General features: G+C 37.0%; 1 pseudogene; it reads left to right on the forward strand.

Moving 5' to 3' along the window:
• Positions 1-242: 242 nt before the first annotated feature.
• The window catches only part of LOC102885389, a 14,131-nt pseudogene continuing 6,823 nt past the window's right edge, over positions 243-7,550 (forward strand).

Genomic DNA, 7,550 nt, shown 5'->3' on the forward strand with positions numbered 1-7,550 from the left:
AACAAGAATACTATGTCATGGGGTTGTAGTAAGGATTACACAGATATCCTCACCACTATACACACACACACACACACACACACACACACACACACACACAAATTTTAATCTTCGCTATAACCCCATGACATAGTACTATTGCATACATGTACATAACTCAGAAAATGCTCAGCACATAATATTTTCTATGTAGTAGCTATTGTTATTATAATTATTACATAGATGTGACATCGATGACAATGATGGTGACAATCATGATGACTTATACCTTCTTGAGGCCACTAGGAGTGAATGCAAATGAACAGCCAAAAGAAATGTTGAATAACCAGCTGACCATCCCAGGTACAGTTAATACAGCCTTTCTCTTCTCATACTTTAAAGCCAGCCAGGGTCTTTAACCTGGGTAATCTGACTCAACTGCTAAAATGAGTGTATCAAGTTGAATTACAGTGGCAAAAGCAATTTGCTATTTAGATTTAACTAAAATGTATATAGATTCTACTTTTTAGCCTGAGATGAAACTGACTCATTGCCACTGTTCTATTTTTTTTTATCCCATGGAGTGTGCATTGTCAATGCTCTACCAGTGATAAAGGTGAACAGCGAAATGTGGGTTTTTGCTTAGCTACCCTAAAGCGTCTCTCTTGCAGTTCTCCCACAAAAGACTGGCAATTGGAGAAATGTTTTCTTTAAGTCCTGATCTCCACCCACTGACCTCCACTGCTGAAAGGGTTAGTTGAATTAGATTAGATTAGATTAGATTAGAATTCTTTCCAAAGGTCTTTATCTTTTTCTAGTATTGAAATACAATGTTTTCTTTAGATAATTGAATTTCAGGGTTATTTGTTTACCTTTGTTGGGTCAGTTTTGCCTCCTCACATGCCTGAGAGTGATTTTTCCTATATGTTATTTTTGAGGTCTCTACTTTTCTCTTTTTTTTCCTTCCTACTTTTTTTTTCTTTATCCTTTCCTTGCACAAATAATCACCAGTTCCTGCAGTGACCGCCCCCAGGAACCTGCTTCCCACAACAGTGGCTACTTCTCTCTCTGGACTTTGCCTCTGGAAACAAATCTACTGGGGGAAACTCCTTAAAAAAAAAGTGCCAAGATGAAATTGTGTAAAGTGATTTTATTCAGCTTTTAAAGTGATTTTATTCTAGCAGACTTAAAATCTGATTGATCTTTAGATAATTCTCTGACTCTTTTCAGGAGTGGAAGATTGAAGCCTAAGGTCAAACCCCTATTGCAGTGTTTTTTCCAAATGTGGTCCATGGCAACAGGACCAGCTACATAATTTGTGAGATGCAGTGCAAAATGAAAACGAAAGGCTTCTTGTTCAAAGTTATTAAGAATGTCTAGAAGGCAACAAGAGAACATTAAATCAAGTGTAGGGCCCTTTTGAGTACAGAGCCCTATGCAAGTGCACAGGCCATACATCCATAAAGCCAAGTCTGTGTGGAGCCCATAGCATCAGAATTTCTGGAATCCAACAGGTGAAAGTCTAATTAATGAGACCAACCAGCGAACCAATGAATTGGAATCTCTGGGGATACTGTTTGAGAATCAACATTCTTAAAAGGCTTTCCAGATGTGGATTTTGTACACAAAAAGATTGAAAACCTCTGACCTATTTTCTCCATTTGCTTGGGAAGAAGAAAAAGCAGTTTCTGTCTTTTAAAAGTGTTTGGCTTGCTTGCTTGGATAGCTGCCCAAGGCAGCTGAGAGCACCTACGACCTTCACATTTCTTTTTGCTCTCACACTTTTTATGCTTCTTTCTCTCCTTTCCTCTTCCATTCTGCACTTGTTTTGGACCTATCAGTGGTACCCCAGGCATGGCTAAACTTGGTTGATAATAGCTACAAATTATTAAACAAAGAGAAAGTTTGAGAGGAAGGAGTAAGACTTTCAATGGTCTGGGCACTTTTTCTGTAGGAATTATGTCTTTTTGTCAGAACCCCCCTTTCTTAACCAGTTTGCTTTTACTTCTAACATGACAGAAAACGATAAAAAATCAGAGAAACATAGCTATGTGAAAAATGGCGATCCCACAGTCCCACCCTCAGGGACTATTTGGTCACATTTATTGGAACATTTCAGATTCCTCCACAGTAAATGCCTGCCTCTTGGAACTTATTCCTGCAAATTGTTACTTGACCAAATTGCAACACCAAGGGCTCAAGAATTCATCCTGGGTCACTTGAAGAAATAATTCTTATCAAATTACTCTAAGCACCTGGTTGTAAAATCTGAGTTTAGCTATACATCATTTAGATATCTCAAGTTCAATAAACCTCTTTATATTATGGATTTTAAAGTTTAGCCCAGCAAATCCTTTTTTTTTGGCTCACAGTTTTCTCTGTGTGAGTTATTGCTTAAGTAGTCACTAAGCCGAACAGATGCTATCTTGGGTTTTTTGTTAATGAAAAGCTGACAGATTATTAATTAACAGGTGCTTCTAAACTACTTATAAAACTACTTTTTTCTTTATTGATTTTCACCTCTATTTCTGTTTTTTTTCCCTCAGTATTTGTAGCTTCCTAAAACAAAAGCTTTATTACTCTGCATTCTTAAAATAGTAAAAACCTTTGTGTTTCTATTTCCATTCTCACAGCAAATGAGAAACTAAATGAAGATAATCTTTTATAACTTTGAAATATTACATAACCCTGAAATCCTTAAAAAAATTTTTCTGCTTACTTTTCATTTTGGCAAAGGACTTATAGGCAAAGAACTCTTACAGTTCAATAAGAAGAAGAGAAACAACTCAATTTTTAAAAATAGACAAAACATTATCTTTTAAGAGAAGAGATAAAAGCTTCAACATCATTTGTCATTAGGAAAGGCAAGTTAAAACTATAATGAGATAATAATAATATACCCACTAGAACAGCTAAAATAGAAAATCTGACCAAACCAAGTATTGGTGAGGATGTGGAGCAAATGGAAACGTCTAACATTGCTGGTGAGAGTGTAGAATGGTATAACCTTGTCGGGAAACAGTTTGCCAGTTTCTCATAAAGTTAAACAAAGTTATCATATGACCCAGCTATTTCACTTCTAGATATTTACCCTAAAGAAATAGAAGCATATGTCCTCTCAAAGATTTGTACATGAATGCCCATAGCAGCTTTATTTATAACAGTCAAGAGCTGGAAATGAACAAACTATTAATATATTCAACAACATGAATGAATCTCAGACACATTATGTTGAGTGAAAGAAACGAGACACAAAAGAGTACATACATATTGCATGATTCCATGGACTTAAAATTCTCAAAGAGGAAAAACTAATCTATAGTGACAGAAAGATCACCAGTTGCCTGGGGCAGGGTTGGAAGAGGATTATTGACTCCAAAGGGGCATGAAGGAATTTGAGGGATAGTTGGGAGCATTCTGTGTTTTGATTGAGGTGGTGCTTTCACGGTGTTACTGAACTCAAGGGATTCGTTTAGCCTGCACTCGTCAAAGCCAAAAAAAGATACCGACAGGAGTTTGCAGCAAAGAAAGTAGAGGTTTATTTTAGGAAATGGCACCAAGTCTGGAGACGCAGGTGAGCTAACTCAAAGACCTGGCTCCCCAATGGCCAGGGGATAGGTTATATAGGGGAAAACTCATTAGTCATGGTAGCTAAGGGAGTTGGGATAGGATTGGCTGGGGTAGGAGTCAGTGGATCACTGCATCAGATCCTGATGTCAGTCGTGGTGTCATTCTCTCTGGTTTCAAGGGGATGGTAAGGTCATTCTGCCTTCATGAGTGCGGAACTGCAAGATGTTATGTTTAGTTTGACTCAAATTCCTATTTCTGTGTCAACAGACCCAGGGTTTGTTCCTAAGACTGTTTGATGCTGATATAAAGGCTTAATGATTAAGAGAGTGGTTATGCAGTATGCAAAAGAATAAGGAAAGAAAAGAAGCAAGTTAGCATAAGGCCAATTTGAATCACGGAGAAAGAAAGTCATTTTAAAGAAGTAAGGATTTGATAGTTACAATGGGTATATATATTTGTCAAAACTCTTTTGAACTGGATGGCTCCTGAACACTCCTCCTCTCATTAACACATCTAATGTACAGCTACACACAGAGCAATAACCTCTGAAGAAATCCAGACACTATCTACACATTCGGTGAATGAGAAAATACCCAAATCAAAATGGGTAGGAAATACTGAGACACATTCTCGCCATAATCCACACCCCAGAACAGTGCCATACATTTGGGAGGGAATTCCCAACTCCTAGCTTCTCCCTGAAGAGTGAAGTGTTTAGAACCCACATTTAGCACCCCAACTTTTGAGACTACCACCTGAGGAATGGGCCCCCCAGACACCTAACTCTGAAAGCCAATGAGGCTTGCATCCACAATAAAAAAAGCAATTGTGTTATTAGACAATTTTATGTTTGTATGAACATTATAGAGTATATTTATACAAACCTAGATGGTATAGCCTATTACACACTGTGAGAGAGGAAGAAACTTTCTTCTACCCTCAAAGTTCTTTCAGCTGGTCTAGTAATCAAATAAACATGAGACAGATTAACAAATGAAAATGACTAAATTTAATTACATATATACGTATAAGAACGCCACGTGCATGAGAGAGAGACTTGAGAGGTTCAAAGATAGAAAGAGAAAATTAGATATGTATGACATTCTAAGCTAAGGATCACGCTGGAGATTTAGAGAGGAGGAAGGTCATTACAGGACGATAAGAAGAGCAGATGTTTAATAATTAGAGATTTGACCTATAGGTAGGTCAAAAAGGTCATCTCTGATAATGACTTACGGGCAAGGCTCCTAATTCAAGTTCTTTTAGGTAGTTAAGGGGGGAAGGGTGTGAAGTTTCTCTTGAGCCTGCAGCACCTTGGTTACCTTTAGCTCAAACAATCACATACCACAAATGTACATCTTGGGGTGATTTGTTCTGCACCACTCTAATACATAGGCTATATGGAATAGCCTATTGCTCTGTAGAAGAGAAAAAAAATTTTCCTTTGCCCTTCTGGATTCTTGGCTGAGACATCCCTGTAATAAAAGGCAGATTTTAAGGAAAATAACAAAAGTTTAATAACACGCATATCTCCCACATGCATGGGCAAGACCCAGCAAAACTGAGTAACCCACCAAAATGGCTAAAGCCATCCTCTCAAGTACCATCTTCAACTGAAGACAAAAGAAGATGTTGGGGCGGAGAGGAGTCAGTTTATTGGAGGTTACCAGGAAAAGGACAGTTAAAAAGGTTAAGATTATGCAGATTTAAGTCTCTTTCTTCTACCTTAATAAGTTTCTAGAGATAAGATCACCCCCCTCTTTCTGGTTCAGCAAAGGAGACACCCTTACAGATGGAGACTTCCCTTACACGTGTAAATGTCTTTTACAAAGGCTAACTTATACTTGGTTTTTAGAGCTTCTCTCATATCTGCTTTTTCTTAAAATTAACCAGCCTAAAAGAATTCTTAAGCCAAAGAGACATATTTGGGGGCGACAAATTCTGTTCCCCTACATTGCCTACCCTACAAAGCTGTACACGTTACTGTATTGCATTTGAGTTAGTTTCTATATTTCTGAGAATTTTAGAATACTCAATCCTTACAAAGCCTTCAAATTAATTTTACTAATACCATCTGGAGGTAGAAAATTATCTCACCTTTACAACATATATAGACATAAATAGACAGATATAAACAAAGACCGTTTAGCCATGAACAGTTGTATCAAAATTCTGTTTTGGAGGAAAGTCACTTGTTTATATAAGAACAGTTGGATCCAAATTTTGTTTTGGAGGCATTTACAATTTATATCTGCCCTTGAAAAGTTGTTTTAAATGAACTTTTCCCCTTTAAAATAAGGATAGCGGTCGTCAAGAACACTAATCATTATCTTTAGTGCAATGATCTTAAGGTTACTTCAGGTATCAGAACGAGGTTAGGATAAATCATCTAAGTCAACGTGAAGGAGTTGGATGTCGGTGAAGTCTCCCTAGGATCTTCTTTTACAACAGCTTTTTCGGTCCTGTCTGCTTTTCTGGAATTTAATGCATTGCCAACAAAATCTATGGAATTTGCCAGATGCTGCCTGTCTAGCTGCTGATTCCCCTTGGAAAGAGTTCGGCCCAGTACAACATTGTGAATAGAATTAACTCATAGAGTTCCCATTCTGATGTTTGTATTGCTTTGTCCACAGTCTTAAATGTGTTAATATAAACTAAAAAGTAAAATATGTTATTTTGTCTTTTTATTTTCTAAGAATGAATAAAAATTAAACCAATACAAAAAATATAAACTAAAAAGTAAAATAAGGACAGCAGCTCTTAATACCACAAAAGAATTGGATTGATGTCATAGGTTGAATCATAATTTTATTTCATTTTTTATTTTTTTTTGAATCATAATTTTATAGCAGGCTTTTTCTAATTGTTCACACAAAAGATTAATTTAGAAGGATCAGAGGATCCTTATCTCCTCCATCTTAGTGTTTCATTTCTATTTTTAAAATTATTTTTATTTTTTAATTATAATTGACATTATTAGTTTCAGGTGAACAGCATAGTGGTTAGACATTTCTATAATTTACAAAGTGATTCTTCTGATAAGTCTAGTACTCACCTGGTACCATATATAGTTATTACAATATTATTGACTATATTCTTTACGCTGTACTTTACATCCCCATGACTATTTTATAACTTCCAGTTTGTACTTCTTCATCTCTTCCCCTTTTTCACCATTCCCTCCAACCTTCCCACCTGTCGCAATCTGGCAACCATCAGTTTGTTCTCTGTATCTATGATCCTGTTTCTGTTTTTGTTTGTTCATTTATCTTGTTCTTTAGATACCACATGTTACTGGAGAGTGCGGTTCCCCTCTCGGTGCATTGTCCAGATTCTTGATATCTCAAACAAAGAATTGAGCAAGACACTGAAATATAGCAGAAAAGAAGAGTTTTATTAGGAGGGAAAGTAAAGCAACAATATACTTCCAGACATGGAAATTGAGAAGAGCAAGAGAAGGGTGACTCAAGGGCACAGTAACAAAGTCTATGAGGTTTTTATCCCTATTTGCTGTGGGTGGTTACTTTTCTTAGAAGAGTGGGCTTTCTTGATTGACAGCTAAGATTGACAGGACTCAGTGATTCATCATTTACTTTCTGCGCATGTTCGTTCCCAGAATTCAGTCTGTTATAATATTAATGAACTTCTGAGCATATGCATCATATTATAATGATGGTATATAACAAGGCTCAAGTGAGTTGAAGGTTCACTTGGGGTCTTCATTGCGCAGGTATGAATGACTGGCTGAAACTAGTATCCATTTTTCTGCTTGCTTGTTTCCTAGTCTGAGTTACCTTTAGCCCCCAAATGCCTTCTGGCTTGCTTAATTTTGGGCGGACTAGGGCAGACCCTTTCTAAACATAGACCCTTTGTAGACAGTGTCTTTGCAGGTGGACCAGAAAACCCCTATCTAACTTTCTTGCCTATCCCTTTTTCTGAGAGCCCTGAACCCTTTCTTATTAGTTGAGGGACAGAAGGTCTCTTCTGTATCTGCTTCCTGC

Source organism: Pteropus alecto, unplaced genomic scaffold, assembly GCF_000325575.1.
Source record: "Pteropus alecto unplaced genomic scaffold, ASM32557v1 scaffold76, whole genome shotgun sequence".
In the NCBI taxonomy this organism is placed as follows: Eukaryota; Metazoa; Chordata; class Mammalia; order Chiroptera; family Pteropodidae; genus Pteropus; species Pteropus alecto.